We start from the raw sequence: 20054 nt of genomic DNA, 5'->3' as shown, positions 1-20054 counted from the left end.
GTTGTTCCTGCCATCCAGAGGGCAAGGGATAGGGATGGAGATACACCTCCCGTACTGCACAGAACACCAGAAAGGATGATCAGTACCAAATGCTAGTAATGCTGAAGTTGAGAAATCTGACCCACACAATAGAATAAAAAATGTTTCCACTTATTTTCTACATTACTATATATTGTATGAACACATTTCTTTGTTTTTCTTACAATACTAGAGTGAACCTAAGCTAAAAACTACTGTTGAAACTATGACTTAATACTGAAGAAGTACATTTCCGTGTCCTTTTCCATTCATGCATGTTCAGATAGCAAACATTCTTTTTATACTTGTTTTGCAGCTGTATCAAAAAGGAACTTATTTAGCAAGTTCAGATGTGCCCTATTCATCCTGATCATGAATGAAATGTCTACCATGGAAATCATCTAATACCACTTCATGATGGTAATCAGACTTGATTTGTTATAGCAGTGCTTAGCATTTTGAAAAAATATCTTCCATATTCATGGGGAGGAAAATTCATTGAAATAGTTCCAGTTAAATTCCATGTCAAGTCTTAGTGCCAACATAGCCTACAAATTATACAAAGGGTATATTTTGTCCCCAGCCTCTTCCTGTCTGTCTTTGTTTCTTGGCTGCCATGAGTGAGCAGCTTTCCTCTGCCTGCGTTTACCATGACATATTTCTCAGCTACAGATCTAAAGGCAACCAGGTCAAGCAAGTATGAACTGAAATTTCTGAAACTGTGAGCCAAAATAAACCTTTCCTCCTTTGAAATTGTTTATCTCTGTTTGTCACAGTGACTCAAAGCTGACTAATACATTTTTGAAAATCCATTTTTGGTAGAGGAGTAAAGACTTGCCACAAAATTTTCAGTAATTGATAAGGAAGTTAAAATCCGTATTTCTTAGATTTTTATTTCTAAATGCATACACAAATAGTTTAAGAGGTGAAGCAAGTATTTTTAGATTGCCATTGGGAAATAGTATAATAGGAGTTTACAAACTTCAATGAGGGCAGTCTTGTGTTTTTATTAATAAAGTTGTATTGACTCATGCATTGCCTTTCGCTGCTTTTGCCCTTCAGCACCAGAGGTGAATTTTTCCAACAGGGACTGCATAGCTTGCAAAGTCGAATATACTTATTGTGCTGGTGGAATGGCTCAAGTGGAGTAGCGCCTGCCTAGAAAACATGAAGGCCCTAAGTTCAAACCCAGTATTGCCAAACAAACAAACAAAAAAAGCCTAAAACAAAAAATAAACAAACAAAAACTTACTTTCTTACCCTTTACACAAAAACTTCCAGCAGAACAAGATCAGGCCCTTAGAAATGTGATCTATAATCTGGTATAGACTGTTGATAACATTTTTCTACAGAAGGTTAAACTTCAATATTATCTGTCATAAAATATAGCTATTATTTGATCACAGTATATCTGTGCTGTAACACCTAAAATTAACTTTGTATCTCTTCACATCTCAAATGCAAAATTTGTATTTCAAAGTCTGAGTGAAAACATACAAATTTTAAAAATGATTTCTATAAAGAATCTGTTTTCACTCAGATAATATAGTTTAATAAACTTCAATTTGATGAAAAAATTTATAATAACTAATGCTTTCTACAGAGTTTTACTGCCCTTAAATACTCCCCTTTAAAATTACAATGCAGTTGTAAAAGTCATAAAATCTAGAGCACCAGGAAAGTTGGAAGGATTCATTACAGTGTATGTTTGGAGCATTCTTTACATAGTGGAATAATGATGCTTTAGGACCAATATTTGCTTGGTTATATGAAGGGGTCTCTTGTGGCTTTAGCTGCAGAAGAGAAAATGACTGGTCTGTACAAGTCATTGTCTGTGAATTACTTGTATGCTATCAATTCATCACAGTAAGTTGGAATTAAGGCCTTTACCTGAATGAAATTTTATCTTCTTTCTGCTCTCAGGTGTCCATCATTTAGAAAACTGTCATTGGCAGGGTTTGTCCCCAAAAGTTACCTCATGAGATGATTCTTGGCAAATGTTTAAAAGGGAGGGGACAAGCGAAGAGAAACTTAAAAAAAAAAAAAAGTCCTTAACACCAGGGAAATGTGGATGCTGAAGCCTGTCATAAGGACCCAGATGGCAACATCAGTGTTTTTCAAGGAAACTCTTCTTTTTTTGAAACAGTTTGTATGATATTTGTTCTTTTCATCATGGTCAAGATTATGCAATTAATTTTGTATTGGTCAGTATATTCTAACTTCTCTAAGAAACTCTGAGACTTAACCCCCTCAAAATGTTTCTTATTCATGTCACAGTTGAGTGGGATGGAGGGAAGAATTTCTTTTCCACATCGTCATACAGAAACTCAGACTCTTTCAGTCCAAGGGGTGACAAAACCTTATACTATAGCCTTGAGCTAAACATGGATTTTTTTAGTCTGTTTGGCCTGCCATAACAGAACATCATAGACTGGTTAATTTATAAACCAAAGAAATTTATTTCTTACAGTTCTGGAATCTGGTGAGAAGTCCAAGATCAAGGTCTGGCAGATTTGGTGTTTGGTGAGGGGGGAGGGCTGTTTCCTGGTTTATTGATAGCACGATCTCATTGTGTTTATACACGGTGGTAGCGATGAAGGCGCTCTCTGGGGTCTCATTTATATGGGGCACTAATTCTGTTCTTGATAGTTCCATTCTTATGACCTTGTAAATTCCTAAAGACCCTCCCTCCTAATTACCATCATATTGGAAGTTTATATTTCAACGTATGAATTTTTGGGGACACAAATTTTTAGTCAGTAACACATGGTTTTTATATTTTACATGGTTTTAAATGGTTGAAAAAGAACAATATTCTGCAATGTATGAAAATTACATTCAATTCAAATTTTTCTATCCACTATCCAAATACTTACTGAAAAACAGCCATGCTTATTTGTTTACTTACTATCTTATATGGCTACATTCACGATACAGTGGCAGAGTTGAGTGATCGTGATAGACTCTATGTATATAGCATACAAAGCCCAAATGTTTTCTATCTGGCACATACAGAAAAAAAAGATGGCAACCTCTGTTCTTGGGGCTTCAACTTGCAGTATCTCTCAATAGGTTTTATCACCAAGGCTAATGTGTGGTTCTGCCTATACACTTGGCCAGAATGCAAACGTATTTCTAGTAGCAGTCAGTCTAGACTGATAAATGCAGTCTAGTTACATGCTATACTTGAGAGCGTACAGAACCTAGTGGACAACAGTCAGTTCCTGCCATTTTACAGGAGATACTTGTATGAATTCCTCATTAAGCCCTGCCTTTGACTACGACTTTGTCTGATCTTAAGTTCTGTAAATGCTTCAGCTCTTTTATTTCCCTTTCTCACACTGTCATTATTTCAGCTCATCACACTTTATTTCATCAAGGTGCAGTCACACAATGAAAGACAGGTTGTTTGTTTTTTGTTTTTAGGGGTTCTTTTTTTTAGATCAAGGTAAGCGATGTGATAAAAACAGCAGGGGTATCCAATAATTGAGTGGGGTTTGACAGGCTCATTTGTGTATTTACTGACTAGTCATGCAATAGGTGTTTGAAATATCGATCAAAGCAATGTTTCCTTTTCCTGCATCCTGTCGTCCTTCTTTTTGGTCTGATTGCACCTGGTGATATTTGTGAGTTATTGTCAAATGAGCACCTTCCCAAGGAGTGATGTTTCATTGGAGTATAAATTTCATGTGAAAGTAGAAGCATCTATAAATTCAAAGCCTGTGATCAGCCAGAATTTTCTTTCAAGACAGAAGAAAGACCCAAGTAACAGGAATACAGCAGTCAGAGATTTTTGTTTTGCCACAGGAAGGCCCTTCATAATCAAATCCCATAGTACTTTTGACTTTGGGTTCCTAGGAATTTTGTGACATCAGGAATAAGTTTTAAAAAGCTGACAACAAGAGAAATTGCAAACAATTATTGGCACACCAAAGCTAGTGTGCAAAATTGGTTTTTGACTCATTGCATTCTGGAGATTTATCTGTTTGGGTCTCAAATTGCATCAAGGGTGACTCAACCTTGTCCACCTGGGTCACTCATGCCATCAACATTGGGTCTGTGAAAGTTCTTGGAGGGCCTTGGAAAAGTCACAATCGCATGCAGAGTGGGATATGGAAAAATGGCAAATGTACCTTGTATGTAATTTAAAGCTTTTGTCGATTATAAATATCAAAATGATGCCACTAAAGCCCAATATTTGAGAATTTGTGGTGAAAACATTCCAACTTTCACGTAGAGCCATCTCTCTCGCCACCAGAGGCAACTTGACCCTCTGAGCCAATGCTTTGTTAAGTGTGAGACATCTTGGGACAGAGAGGCAGGATGAGCTAGCAGGAAAAATAAAGAGATTGCCAGGACTTTTTGGTACTTGATGGACTCCTCACACTGAACTTCATTTCCTCTAACCTTTGAGTGGATTCTCTATATACTTTAAGCCTATTATTACCTGATTGGGGATTCTCTCTGAGCCTGAATGTGTATCTATTTTAAAGGCATTTTTAGCTTGTAATTAAGAAGATTCAGTATACTGGCCCATAGGACTAACCAAGCCACTTTCCGCAAATAGCTATCCATTTCTAAGTAAATAAATGATTGTCTTATGTCTCATAAAATTAATGGTCATCGCTACTCACCAAACCTGTAGTCTTCTTCCCAGTATCCTTTCCAAATTGACCTGTTCTAAAAATCGTGTTCAATGGTGAGTTTACATACAAATCTATATTACCTTATTTTAAAGAGGAAAAATAATAATGCATTTCTGTCCTCCTCAAAACTCCAAGTTATTTTCCCCAAGTATAACTTAACTGCTCTGGAACATTCCACAGTGGATTTCTGTATAATACAAAGCATGAAGAACAAAAAGTGGGTTCGTGTGTAATCTGTGATGATAGTACACAATTTTAAGTAGAAATTACATCTTTCTTTCTACTGCACAAACATTACTGCCAATACACATTGGATTGCCATGCATGTGAAGTGTATGAAGATATGAGAATGGTTCAATTATGTTTTATTTGTGCTCACCTACTTTTCTGTGTTTCATCATTTCCATCTCATGTTTTAACACATGGGATTTTGTATATCTTTTAGCTCCACTGCTTTGTTCATGGAATTTTCCATTATCTTACAAAGCACTTTCATGTAATAATATGGAGTAGTAGCCTATTAGGGTTATACGCACAAGAGAAGCATAGGATATGTTCCAGTGCAATGACCGTGGCACAATCCACATCACTCCTCTGGACTGAGGAGCACTGAGAATTTTCACTGCCATGCTTGTGCGAATTAATTCCAGTTAAGTTATTGAATATAAGGCACCATATCTTGTGATTTGTTGTAGCAGATACGTGGAGGAGAGCATGAAGTATCTGAGAACTTGCTGTTTTCATTCACAAACTGGGAGATTTTCTTGTCATTTTATAGCATACTGAATGTTCTTCAGGTGTTTCTCTATGACTACATGAGAAAGTGGACAAAAATAAACAGGAGCTGTGTACCCCCTTGTATCTCCAATCCTGTTAGTGGAGTAAGGTGTCCTCAGCGGTGACAACACCTTTGGAAACCCATTCCCTTATTTTGTATGCTACATTCATTCCTCTATAGAGGAAGTGTGCCCAGAAACCGCACTGTTGGGAGCTGGCTGACATTTGGAGTCCTTCCTAGCCCAGTTAACTTCAGTTCAGTTAAGTTTCTCTTGCTTGGTGTCATAGCTGGGGTAGGGTAGCTCCCACCCCCTTCAGGACTAGAAGAGACAAATGTGTACCCTTCAGACGTGTATGTAAAGGGTTCTTTTTTCTACTTTGTGTTTCCCTTCTCATGAGGTAATGGAAGAAATAATTCATTTTCCTAGTGATGGACAGTTATTGTTGTAGGTAGCTACGCTAACAAGTGCCCTACCTCTGCTTTGTTGGAGGGATGTTCTGCTGACACCCTGTGTATTGTTGCACATTTTATTGCCAAGGCCATGGAATGGGTGGGTATGAGTGGGGACTGAAATCTAGAGATAGGATAGCCTGAAAAGCTTACCCAATTTTCTTTTCTGTCTTTTTTTTTTTTTTTAAAGGGTCTCTTTACAGGCAAAATTTACCAGCTCCTGTTCCCAGGTCATGTGCTGGGGAAGACAAGGAATGTAGGCTGTGGGCAGAGCCCTGGGAGCTATGGTGCCAAACTGTGGGGGACATGCTGAAGAGTCCAAAACTTTTAAATTAGAAACCGCCTTGTAAGTTGTTATGAAAGTGTATTTGTTAGATTAGGAGGGGAGAGCACATATTTGATTTAATGGCTTATTAGCTTGACTCAGAACTTTCACCTATCTAGACCTAGAGCAGGTGACCCTCCATTTGTGTTTATGCCCATACCACTATATGTTGAGGGTGGGCCTGCATAGAAGAGGGGTGCACAGAAGAGGTGCGCAGAGAGGCAGTAGCTTCCTTCATCTCATCCTTACTTCCTCAGAAGTCATTTTGTCCTGAGATGATAAGGAACCAAGTAAATGTGGGTTGGGGATTCTTTCCACACAAAAGAACTCTGTCTGCGGCCAGCCCCGAGGTTCCCTCAGCAAGCAAACTTCTGAGCAAGAACAGGAGACCCCAAGGGTTGAAAAGTACCACTAAGCCTTCAGTTAAATGCTAAGTAGCTCCTGTGTACTCACCCACAGCTACGATGGCAACAGATACAATCCACTTTGTCTCTTTTTGTGATGTCTTCTCTCTCCTGCTCATCTTTCCTTTCCTGGGGTTTTTGCCACAGTCTCATAGAGGGTGTCCAAATATAATCACCATGGATGGATTGTCTCAACTGAAATTACTGATCCAGCCAGGTATGCCAGTAGTGCTCTTCCCCCTGGGGTTTTGCAAGCAGATGTTTTGAAGGCTAGCCACTGCTTCTTGAGATTCAGCTCCTTGGAATTACTGAACCCTGGACTCCATGGGGTTTCTGAAAGGGCTGTTTCACAGTTGGATCACTGCTCTGCTAAAAGTGAGTTTTGGTTCCCATAACCTCCAAAGGAGATCCATCCTTCTGTTTCTAGAAGCTGACTTCATTTTGCTTAACCAAAATGAAGAGTTGTACTTCCCCTCCGTCTTCTGCTATGTAAAGGTTCCTTTTGTGTACTCTTAGCAGACAAAAAAATGCTCAAGCAGTAGGAAAATCCTTGCGGGATTAGTCACCGTTTCATTAATAGCCCAGGGTCCAGTGAGTGACCTGCTATGGAGCACTGCCCATTAATTTCCTTGGTCTTTTCCTGTACATTCCTTGAAACTGGAAAAAACTTGTCACATGCCTTTTTTATTTTTCTGAACTGGGGTTTGAACTTAGGGCCTTGCCTTACTAGGCAGTCATTCTACCATTTGACCCATGCCTCCAGCCCTTTTTTGCTTTACTTATTTTTCAGATAGGGTCTTGCATTTTTTGGTTGGGCTTGCCTGGACCTAGATCTTCCTACCTATGCCTCTCTTGTAGCTGGGACCTCAGGCATGTACTACTATGTCCTGTTTATTGGTCGATATGGGGTCTTGCTAACTTTTATTCCTGGTGTGGTCTTGATCCAAGATCCTCCTGATCTCCATCTACTGAGTAGGAGATTACAGGTGTGAATCATGGCTTATTTGCTTTTTTAAATAATAATGCTACACACACTTTGAAGCAATGTAAAACCACAGAACAAAGCAATTCCACTGCATAGCCATGACTAGTGGTGACATTTTGTTACCTGTCTTATCTTGTCCTTTTAGTCTTTTTCATATACATATACATATATATATATGTATGTATATGAAAGAAATATATGTATGAAAAGAAAGAAATACATATATAAGTATATATTTTAAATATATATGTATGAAAACAAGCACATTGGAATCTTAGTAGTCAGCTGCCAGCCCAGTAATAAGGATTTTTAAGCACACAAGATTATGAAGATTTTTCTAGAATCATTAAAGACTTGATTTTGATGAATGCATATGCTCTGTTTTATATCATATCATATGATCTATGTATTTCAATGCATTCTGCTTTTCTAAATCCTGAATGTAATAAGCATGAAAAAGAAAAATTATACTTTTTTGGGGCATGCCATAGGTTCCTTGTGACATTCAGTGTTGAAGGCAAAGGGAAAGATGGATGACTAGATTTTCGTTTTGTTGAAAGTCACAGATCTGAGCAGGTTACATAGGAAAGAGATGGGGTTCACTACCTAGCCATCTTTAGTAGGGCAGTTCAGTCAGATGGGGGATAAGTACGGGTTGGACTGGTTGACAGTGAATGAATAGGCAGCCTAATCCAAGAAGACTGAGCTCCTGTTTCCTGCGGTTGTTGCTGCCTGGGACTAGCTGGAGGGAGGAAACTGAGTTGAAGGGAACAGGGTTCAAGGTTTGCTTCCTATGTAATCATGCTTTCTGGGATGAGAAACACCATCGGCACCATGACAACACACATTGATTGACTATTATCTCTGACCAGTGGGCCTCTAAGGAAAGTATCTGCTTAATAACCAGAAGTCTACTGAGAAAGAAAGAAGACCATTTGGTCTGTTTTTATAGAGACTAAAGCCATCAAGATTTTTACCTAAAAAACCTTTCTAAGTTATCAGAAGGCAAAGAAAGATGTTGGTGAATTATTTAATGTTGGTTATATATAGTACTAGTGTTAAGATAATAAATAAATAAATGAAACCCAAACTCCAACCTAATGAGTTGTGGTATGTTGTTCTGGGGGTATTAGGGTAGCAATACTCAGAGACCCTTCCTAATGTGTGTGCTCATTTTGTAGGACTGGTTCAGCAGATAATTTTTATTGGGCAGAATGTATATAATTAAACTTCTGGCACCGTGTGTGTGCTTTTTTGTGTGTCCTCCTCAAGATCTTGAATATAGTACATATAAAAAGAATTTTTTGTTGTTGTTGTTGTGCTGAAGGTCTCTTGTGGTATTAGTCTAGAAGGGACCATTGCTTGGAGACTTAATTTTCAGAACACCCTACATTACCAACTGGAAGGTACTTGTTCATGGAGAGACTCATAATTGGTCATTTAACTGTGTCGTCTGCCATACAGAAATGCATCTGGAGAGTTGTGGGTTTACAACATTCTCATTTAACCATGATTATTTCTACAGAAATAGACTAAGACAGTCACCAAGCATATCTAAAATTCTGTTCAGTGAGATATGACATCTTATGAATTATTTTCTTCCTGTTTTTCTGTACTTGTGGTGCTAGGGATTGAAACCTGAGACTTGCACATTCTAGGCAAGTGCTTTACCACTGAGTTACAACTCCAGCCCACATCATATGTATTCTTAAGTTACTTTTCTTTACAATACCATATGCAAACACTCTATAGTAAACCCAGAGTTTCCAGGTCCCACCAGATATTTCTTTCACAAAATTCATTGTTGCTAATGCATGTAGCAAAGGTAATATACCTTTGGTAAGATCTATGTGCCTTACTTGGTGATTCCCCTTGACTGCTGGAACCCACTCTGAACTCACTTTGTTTCACTGAATAGAAAGTTGGGAGTACCTGGGAATATCTGTCCCCACCCATACACGCAAACACTTGACCGATGGCTGGATGGTGCTGGAATACCAAAGGCCAAAATCCCATGGTCAAGGCAACCCTGAGGTCGAACACACTCTGGCATCCCAGGCTGAAGCTACTCTTACAAGACCTTTCCTGGGATCCTATTCTGCTTAGATTCCTCCTTGTATTTGTGCTCCTTCCCCTTCCCAAGCGTTCCTAAGAAGCACTGCCTTTGTGATCACTTGTATGTATTTAAACATTCACTTTAGAGTCTGCTTCTGGAGACCTTGGAGCAAGACTGCAGGTCAGAATATAGACATAGGGAAGCCAGGAGCTAAGCAGCACTCACCCTGACACCTCACAGTGCACGTGCTTGCACAGCCTTATGGTGATGAGCTCTTGACCCAGAGAAACCCTGGGTCCACTCTCACCTCTTCCTTGGTAACTGTGGAACATTAGCCAATGTGGCCCATACATCTGAGCTCCATTTTCGTTTCAGAATAGAGCAACAGCAGAACCAAACTCATATAAGGTTGTTTTAAACCTTAAAGTAATAGTGCACAAGAAGATTTGTTCATGACACATAATAAACCTTCAATAAATGTTAGTTTTGTAGCTCCTAAGTTAAATGGGAGTTTGCATTTAGATAATTCTATATAGCATGACTCAAAAAAGCCTTGACATAAAGCAGCTCTGTGTGCCCCCAGTTTAGGGACAAAGATAGGTATAGAAATGTTGAGTGACTGTGTATTGAGACATATATATGTGACTGGCATGCAGGGCTCTGGACTAGCAGACCACAGCCTCTGGGCATCTAGTGGTCTGGCATTTTAGGAATGTTTACTGCAACCAGTAAGCACATTGAACTTCAAGTATAAAAATAGATTTTTCAAGGTCAAAAATAGTATATTATTTAGGAAAGGTGTTAAGATAAGGGAAGGTAGAAAGATGAACACACTAGGAGTCTGTTTTCTAACCATTCTTTCAACTTTTCAAACAAGAATAATCATTCATTCAGTGTGATTCTTTCTTCCTTTCAAATAATTCAGTCTCCGGAATTGATTCTTCTACCTCATCTGAAGGAAATAAGAGATTTTAGAATATGGTATACTCAGAAGCTCTTGAATCTGTGAATTTGAAAATATCACATGCAAAATGTGAATGTCATGTGCATAATCTACATATGATTATATTCATGTATGTGTTAATTATTTCCAAAGGAATTAAGATCAGACATATGGAAAACCACATGTACTGGGAGGAAAAAAACACAGGTATGTTCTGTATATGAAAGTGCAGAAATCCAACCTGGTCAGCCTGATGTTGGAGGCCATATGTGAGTCAACTGTTTAATTTATAACAGTGAAAGTGACTATTTTACTAGCATAGATGAGAAGGTCAAGGGTAGAAAACCTGTTTAGAAATACAGATTCAAATAATATATAATGGAATTCAAATTATATTTGAGTTGTCCTGAAGGATTTAGGGCCATCAGATCTGAGGGCTTTCATTGTTTATGAGAACATTCAGAGGATAGAAAAGATACATTGAGAAGGACATTAGAGCGTGCACTTGCCTTCTTCCAGCTCTGCCGGAAATAGTGAGGTGTCTGTCCACCTATTAAAATATTATAGGGAGCTGTAAATAAGCCCAACCCTCCACTTCTATGAATATTTCATTTTAATTTCAACAATCATTTCTGGTTCTTATAATTTAAACATAATTAGTGCTCTTAATATTTTTAAAATGTCATGAGTTTTATACCCTTGTGACTTGTAGAAGTCTAGTTAAGAAGTTGTCTGTGTCTTGAGTTGAAGACACCACACATAATGTCATTACCCTCTAAAAGCAACAGGTATTAATTATTGATAGTAGCTCTCATGTAACAATGAAGACTGTAGTTTTTCAAATGGATGGAATTACGCAAAGCGTATTTTTATTTAAAAGTAATTGAATAATGTGTAATAATATCTTCAAATTGCTGAGAGAGAGAGAGAAAAGAGAGGGACATATTGTGGGAGGGTTTGAGTGAGGGAGGGGATCTCCACTGATAATTATACATCCAGAAAAACAATTTAAAAGGGTATCTTAAAATATGATATTTTCCAGTAAACACAAGGCAAGACATTTTATGTCAAAAGATGGCTACCGAAGAGCTCCAAACCACTCCAGGAACAAGGGAATGCCATTGAAGTGAGCTCACAAGAAGAAATAAACCCAGGTTTCTCATTAGTTCAGTGGTTTGGAGCTCAGGGTCAGAATGGCTCAGTATTTCCTGGGAGAAATAGATTGGACAACAGGCAAGAGTGGCTGCAGCTAGCACTTTGTGGGCTACCGCAGTGAGTTTGCTATGAGAGGGAGAGAGATTGAGCAAATAGAGAAACAAGTGTTAGACTTGACAGGACTTGATGACTGAAGAGATGTGAGGAGGGCAGGCAAGCTATCTGACCAGCAAGAGCTCTCAAGTGGGCACTGGTGCCTTTTAGCAAGAGAGGAAACAGCAAGACTTGGGGAGAATATCATTAGTTCAGTTCTGACCCTTGTGATTGTAAGTTTTATTTGAAACACGCAGGTGAAGATGCCACTCTGAGCATTTGAGTATATGCCTCTAAAAGCAGTGCTGGTGGGAGGCAGGCAGGTAAGGAAGTTGTTTTCCGCTCATCTCTGTCTAAATTTCTACTTCCAGAGAATTTGTTCAGTAGACCATCTCCTTGTCTCATGTGCTGTCATTTCTTCTACATTATCTCAAGTCTAGGAAAGAGCCTCCTTTTATTGGTAACATCAGCATCAGCAGCAATTATTTATGCAAGGCATTTACTTAGCCAAATTGTGGGAGAATGGGAGGTGTTTTTGCAGGTTGTTTCTAGGTCCCAGAACCAAACTCTGGATTTCATAGGCAAGGTCTGTCCACTCCAAATACAAAAGTCAAGTAATGGTGAAGGGCAGAAAAGGAAATTTATTACAAGGCATGGGCAGCCACAGGAAGAGGAAAGGTAGCATTTCAACCAATCTTCCCCAAACAGACATTTCCTTTAGTTTCAACAGGACAAGAATTAGGGGCAGGGAAAGAGTCATGTGTAAGTATTAAGTGATCCCAATCACAGGTGTGTTCTGGTGGTTATTGGTGGCTGGCAGAAGCCACAGGTGATCTAGCACCTCTTTTGTCTCCAGATTCAGGCAGGGCCTTGTTACAATAAGAGTCGTTGAACCCTGGTAGATGGTCTTTTCTTCTGTCTGGTCCTTCCTGGATTCCAAGATAGCTACAATGTGAATACAGGGGAGAATGGCTGAGAGCAAATGACACAGAGGCAAAATGAAGGCTGGGATGCCTACCTTTTATCCTGTCTCCTCTTAATTCCTTGGCTCAAGGAAGATGTCAGTATTCCTGAGCAAAAACATCTTAAGTACTCATTAAAGAGTTAAAATTGTGGCCGTTGAACTATCATTCTTGTTTGTCAGTCTCATTAACACAGCACCCATCTTCCTCCCACTTCAATATCCTTTCCTGTTCTCTGGATTTTTCCTGTATGCCTTTCCCCTCACTCCTTCACCTCTTCATAGGCCCCACTTAGCTCCACACTTACTGTGCCTTTCCCATTTCGACAAGAGTTTCCCATCCACTGAGCTCCAGGCCCTGTCCCTCTGCAGCCCAGGTCTTCCAAAAGCATTGAGATGACCATGTTCTTCTTCCTGAAGTGGGGTAAAAAGGCACTTTATTATTACATGTCAAAAAGTATCATACAAGTAGCATAATTTTTGCTTTTAAGTAACTTTTATTGTATCCAGTACTGGGCCTTGAACTGGGAAGAGACTTGGTCCAAGGATAAATTTTTAGTTGGTAGCATGTAGATCATAAAAAGGTGAATGGCTGCAGCTAATGATGAGACTCCAAACACAATGTATCAAGAGAATGGGTGAAATCTGAGTTTTGGACCTCAAAATTCATGGGCTTCCACGTGATATGAGCATGGCCACACTGATGGCTCTCAGAGAAGACTCTTCCTCAGCTCTTCCTAGCTCTTGGAAATTTGGCTTGAGCTGTATCACTCCAATCTCTGCTTTCATGGCCACATGGAATTCTCCCTATTTGTCTGTTTCTCTGTGTCTAAAACTTTCCTCTTCTTATAAGGACATCAGTCATTAGGGCCTACTTTATTTTATTTATTTATTTTTTAAATTTTTGTTTTATTCATATGTGCATATAGGGCCCACTTTAAAAACAATAATAACTTCCTGCATATGACCCTCCCTATTCTTTTCCACTTCTGGATGGTTAGAATTGAGACAACTTCCACCGCTACAAGATGGGAAAAGGTTTGGGTCATTATATCTCTGATAGGTGAGTGACTTCCTGACCAAGACCAAACCTTCCTTTTAGATGAATAAGAAATATACCTTTGTGTGACTTAGCCATTGAACTTGATACGTTAAAGAACACAGGAAATCCCTGGTGACATTTGTTCCCACACTTTCCATTGGGTTAAAGACCAAATAGTGGTTGGTGGAGGATGGAATGAGGATGAAAAAAAAAAGTGAAAGGAAATTTGCAGTTTACTATTTAAAACATTCAGTAAATTTTTGATGTTTAGTGGTGGAGTGATTTGGGAGGGAAGGGAGCTGTAAGAGTGGGGACAAAAGTTGAAACCCTTGTGGTGGAAGAGAGTCCAGACCCAAATGCTGAGGGCAGCTCTTTGCGGAGAGAAGGTGAAGCTGCACCAGAAGCAGTAGGAGTGGGCACAAGTCCCTAAAGAAGGTTAAGGGCAAGGAGATCAGTAATACAGCTAGAGGGGTAACATCTAAAAAAGAAGGAACAACTTATCCTCTGAAATTGGGGGGAAGCATGCATGGATGTTTTTCTAAATAGAACACACAAGAGCATAAGCAACAGTTACACACAACTACCACCTCCTTAGCACAATTATAAATTAAAATAGATCTTCAAGGTATGTGAAGCAAGCATTCTTTTTAGGTAAGGAAATGACTCAAAGCATAAGTTCTTTACCAAGATCATATAATTAATAAATAAAAGTTAAGTTAAAACCAAGGTTTGTTTAGCCAAAAGCAAGCAAATAAACAAACAAATATCCTTATGTTCTTTCCAGTATGCTTGATAGATTAGAGTAGTCTAATCTTGTTTACCACTATACTTTTTATGGTTCAATTGGCAAAATCAGAAGAGAAAAAACAAATCAGATGATTTTACTCTGACTTCCATTAAAGTAAGAATGACAAGATGATAAAAACAAGTCTTTGACTTCAAGCAGCAATAGATGGACAATGAATCAAGAATTAAAGAAGGACTTTGTGTGTGTATGTGTACAGAGGAGCAAGTAATTCATCTATCTAGAATTTGTAAGGTGGTGGAAAAGGGAGAAAAAAACAAAACATAGGAGCCACAAATATGATAAGCTTAAGATAACATTTTCTGTCAGCAGTTCTCACCGAGGCATGTGGACCATTAGGGTTTCTAAGGAAAAACCATAAAGCCAAATATTGGTAAAACAGAATGACTTGTTAGCAACAAACAGAGCACAAAGCAAATGAAAGTGTTGGCAAGACACACTACATCAGTAAAACCTAATAAGAACCGTTAACTCTGAAGAGTCATTTCAACTAGCATGATAATTAAAACTTAAATGAGAAGCCGGACGCTACCTCTAACACTTGACAGTGAATGTCTTTTCTGGAAAATACTTTTAGAGGATTACCACACCTTGGTCATTAAATAAATGAGAACACTGAGATAATAAGTTGATTTATTAGTGGTAGTGTAAGAAACATTTGGAAGATCAGGAAGAATTGTGAAATAATATAGAGCGCATAAGTAAAATGCTGTGCCATGGATGACTCCTAAACATGTTACGATATTTCAGCAGAGATCCTTAAGCAGACATTTATCAAGCGGGAATGGCTTGGGACGATTGGGTGCTCTGAGTCTTTACCTTCTACATAAATAACCTCTCCCATTTCCTGGGTTCTGTATTTGTCAGGTCATGAGAAGGTCGGGAAGCACTGATATACACAGAGTTGCCTTGTCAACACACAGGATGTTATGAGCAGCCCGTGTGTACAGAGCTTGCCTATTTCTGCCTCCTAGTCACAGTCCTTTGAGATCACCCCAACTTAAAGGGTAATTAAGAGTAATCTTCCATGAGGGCTCATATCTTTTAGTCACTCACTCACATTTGACCAGGTTCAATCCTTGACTTAGCCTGGGACAGGAGTGAAGGGCAGTGTTAGCACAGGTCTTGGTTATTAGCTTATAGGCCTTAAGTGGATTTCAGGAAGTCCTACCTACATTCTTGGGGCATAGGTTCTAGCTGTACCTGCCTGGTCATATGTAACACCAGTCTGTCATCTTTTGTTCCATCATCCTCTCCTATTATAGCTAAGGCAGAGGCCATCTTGGAACAAAACATGAAATCATCAGAGATTTGTGTTGTTAGGGGTATGGGTTAGAAATTCACAGAGACTAGCACTTCAAAAAACCCCCTCACATTTATCGCATGCCTACATTCTACTCAATGGGGGGCTCTCAAAAGGGTGATAGTCAAGCACATGTGATTGTAACAATTTATTTGCCCTTGATGGTGGCATTCAACTTCTCCATCAATGTCAAATCGCTGAGCTGACCCATAGAAGATGGCACCTAATTTTCAACTTCAAGAACCAAGTCCCCAAAACACAGGGAATGTACAGACTAGCACCACTGTCCATGACTTTGTCCTCTTTATAGCCCTCTGCACACATGTACACAAAATGCAAAATCATTACAACACCCATTTGTGGCACAGTCACTTTAATTGGCTCTAAAGCAAGACAAAATTTTCTTCCTTCTTCCTTTGCAAATCTGTTATCCTGGTGAACAGGCATTCAAGGGTATAACCAAATTCTTCCTTTACTTTACTGTAGAATGACACTTTATGCTGAGTGCCCAAAATATTGCATTTATTTATTTATTTATTTTAGTTTTGCAGTGTCAAGAATAGAATCCAGGGCCTCATGCATGCTAGGCAAGTTTCTTTCCATTGAGCTACAAACCCAGCTCTACAATTCATTTTTTGAAAAGTATAAATTACTTAACAGAGGTGTGATGTCATTATTTGAATATATTGAATATTCAATACATACTTGAATTCTTTAAAGAAAACCCTAAATATAACACAAATTGAATTAAATTGAATTTATATTCAGAAATAATACTTCATAAAATATTTTTCCTGTACTAATGACACAGAAATAATATAACAGCTAATAAATCACTGAATTTAATTTGACAACATTTCTTCCCCAAAATCCTGATCGTGGAATTGCTTTCTACCCTCTCACTAAGTAGGGTTATAATGGCAAATGTGGCTGGGCCCCAAAACACTTAATATTTGCCCTTTTGAAAATTGAGCAGAAAACTGGCCACTCCCCATGTAGTGCTTAAACTACTTTTGCTGAGAAGCATGGACTCCTTACTTGGGCCCACAAATTAACTAAAAACAGAAGGAAAAGCTTGGCTTCTCTTCTCTATTTTTCATCTGTTATCTCTTGCTCTGAGCCATTCTCTCTTATACCCACCTTGGACTCAAAACTAATACCATCTTTATGACAAGGAACTAAAACTACCCATAGGAAATAGCAGAGAAGAGCCTTGCAAGACAGACCACCCCCCAAATGAGGACAGTTAGCTATAATGATGAGGCTGCACCTTGGGGCAGGAGTAATCGTGGCTTGGGAACCAGATTGCTCCCCTCAAGTCAAGATAGCAGTAACAACTCCAGAACATCAAATAGCCCTCTTCAGGGCTCTTCTCACACTGTATGGCTTTCTATCTTTGCATTTACAAAGGTGTATAGCAATTCTTGGTTGCATGTCTCCTTCCAACAGTAGGTAGATTCAGGCCAGGGAAGCATGTCTCAGTACCTGACATGGTTGTTTCCAGAGCCCATACTAAATAAAGATTCGTTAAATGACACTGAGCTTCTTGCAGAAGACCTGCTCACTTGGGTGAAGGATTTGAAGTCTGGACATAACCACAGGTGACAGCTTATCACCTCCAAATCATCAAAGAGAAAAAAATGTTCTATGTCATAAGAATCTGTGAAAAGTGCATTGCATAATCATTAAAACCAACATAAGTAGAATCTCTGAGTTTTATTGATTTAAGAAAAAAAAAAAAGCACCAAACAAACCCTAGTACCAATTTAAAACAAAACAAAACAAAAAAAGGATAACATTTTGATGCTTCCCAGAACCGCTGACTTCAAAAGCTGGAATTTACATGCATCCTCATTATGCCATCATTGCATCTCTCCAGTCCAGGTGCATACCCCAAGACTTGGCATTTAGGGAAGAGACTGTTGGAGGCTAGATGATTGGCAAACATTATTTTGATGATTTAAAAAAAAGTGTCCCATCCTCCCACCCCCACCCCCACCGCCACATACACACACAACTTAGTTACAGCTTAGTCCAGCAAGAGATCAGAGAAAACCAAAGTTGAAGACCTGCCAAGGAACTTAAGGGATGAAACACTCTTTACTCAACTGTGAGTCAGGTCTTTGTATTTTCAACTCTTTGTTATGAAAATTTCAAAGATGTGTAAGTGGAATGGTACAACAACCACTCACAGCATTCAGCTTGAACAATTATCTACCTTTTGCCATTTGTGAATCATTTATTCACCCAGACATTTCCCATTCCTTTTCCTTTGGAGGTAAAATTGAGGCTTTCATTTTATGCATTCAGAAACACAAGGGTGGTATTCCTAGGTCAAAAATATTTTTATCATAAAATTAGTAATGCCATTAATACAGAATATTAGATTTTATTGCTTTGTATTATACTGCTATAACTTATTTTTTGTCTGGTCATCTTAATAAAACACATGGCAAAAACCAGCCCTGTTTGACCCACAAAGCCTAAAATGCTTTTTATCCGGCCCTTTGACATACCTAGTATGTCAACTCCTGATTTAGAGTATGAGCGTCCTCTTATCCCTGTGGCTTTCCCACAGTCACTTAGTCTCTGAGATTGTGTTTAATCATTTGTAAATAAGAATGAAAGTTAAGTCCAACTCCCAGAATTGTTTTGAGGCTCAAGAGTCCATCCTTTAGAGGAGTGTTTGGCCTAGGTTAGCTGTAAATGTTAGCTTGATCAGCACCACTGTTGTTATCACCAGTATCCTTGGTGACAGTGGTGATATTAATGGAGTCAGATAAACCAGTGGGCTTCAGGTTCCTCCCAAAGTAAGTCTTTTTTTTTTCCAGCCAATTTCTGTGTAAAAGGAAAGTAATAGTTTCTTTCTTGTGAGATAATTGTAAGGAATGGATAGACAAAGGCTTAGCACATGGAAAAGATTTTACAATGGGGCCTGCTGTTCTTAGTGAGTTTTTGTTGGTATTCTCATTTGGAGGTCACTGGGCATAGGAATCCTTGTAAAGACCTGGCAGATAGGTACTGAGGAGGCCACATAGCCTTCATTTCATGCAACCCAGGGGTTAGGGTTCAACTTTGAAGGTCTAGGATCATTATATTGTTATTTCTCCAAGAGCAAGTTTTCCTGTCTTGAACAAATTTCAAATCATGAGACTAATGTGTAACCTTTTACTATTAAAACTAAAACTATTAAAAAAAGATCAGACACACACATCCCCAGACTGCATATTGCCCTCCAGTACTTTACCATCCATGGAAGTTAGTAAGTAGGTTCAGAAGAAGGGCCATCTCAAATTATTTCCATTTCTACTGGGTGACACTGAAGAAGACTCCTTCCTTCTTCTCAGGGTGGTTGGGCTTATGAATGAGCTCGTTTAGGGCTGGGATGAGATGTACCAATGTTTGACTGACTGACTCTCCACTGAAAGAAGAATTGGTTGGCATTCTTTCTCTTGACGTGTAGATGCAGTGAATGAGATTATGGTCCAGAATTGCAGAATATGGCCAACTCCAGGGCTTCGTGGGGTAGAAGGTGTGGGTAGCTTGGAAGAACAACTATTCTTCCACAAGTAGTTTAATGTCTTACAGTGGACTTTGCTTTGCTGATTGCCGAGTAGCACGTGTTCTGAGGTTTTAAGCCTCAAATCCTGAATGACAAGATACATCAGAAAGTAATCAAAGCTAATATTCATAAGAGGGGGGGAAAGAAAGCTATTAGGAATTTTAACATTTTTCTTCATGATGCAAACATTTGCCTCTTAGAGTTGTTTATATGGGAGGAAAACAGACCCCCTAGCACATCTTTGCAATAATATAAGCTTGTTTATGAAATAACCAGTTGTAGGTGAAATTAGGTGATTGTGGTTTCTGATCTGCACTGTACATGAAATACTCCTGATGTTTAATAACAATAAAATATTTTTTCTCCTTTTATTTTATCATTTTTCCTGTTCTGCCCTCTTCTTTTCCAATTTTAATAACACTAAAATATGTTAAACATCTCTCTTCACCCTCAGGTGACTCCTTTGTGTCATTAGGATGTTGTTGGTGGATACATTACAATAATTGATATTATGTACGGGGGAAAAAA

General features: G+C 38.7%; 1 protein-coding gene across 8 annotated transcripts in view; it reads left to right on the top strand.

Annotated features, from left to right (window-relative positions):
• The window catches only part of Frmpd4 (FERM and PDZ domain containing 4), a 763802-nt gene that overhangs the window by 327516 nt on the left and 416232 nt on the right, over window positions 1-20054 (top strand). The gene's annotated exons all lie outside the window — the stretch shown is intronic.

The sequence above is a fragment of the Castor canadensis genome, chromosome X, assembly GCF_047511655.1.
Source record: "Castor canadensis chromosome X, mCasCan1.hap1v2, whole genome shotgun sequence".
In the NCBI taxonomy this organism is placed as follows: Eukaryota; Metazoa; Chordata; class Mammalia; order Rodentia; family Castoridae; genus Castor; species Castor canadensis.
This window is presented reverse-complemented; position numbering and strand designations above follow the sequence as displayed.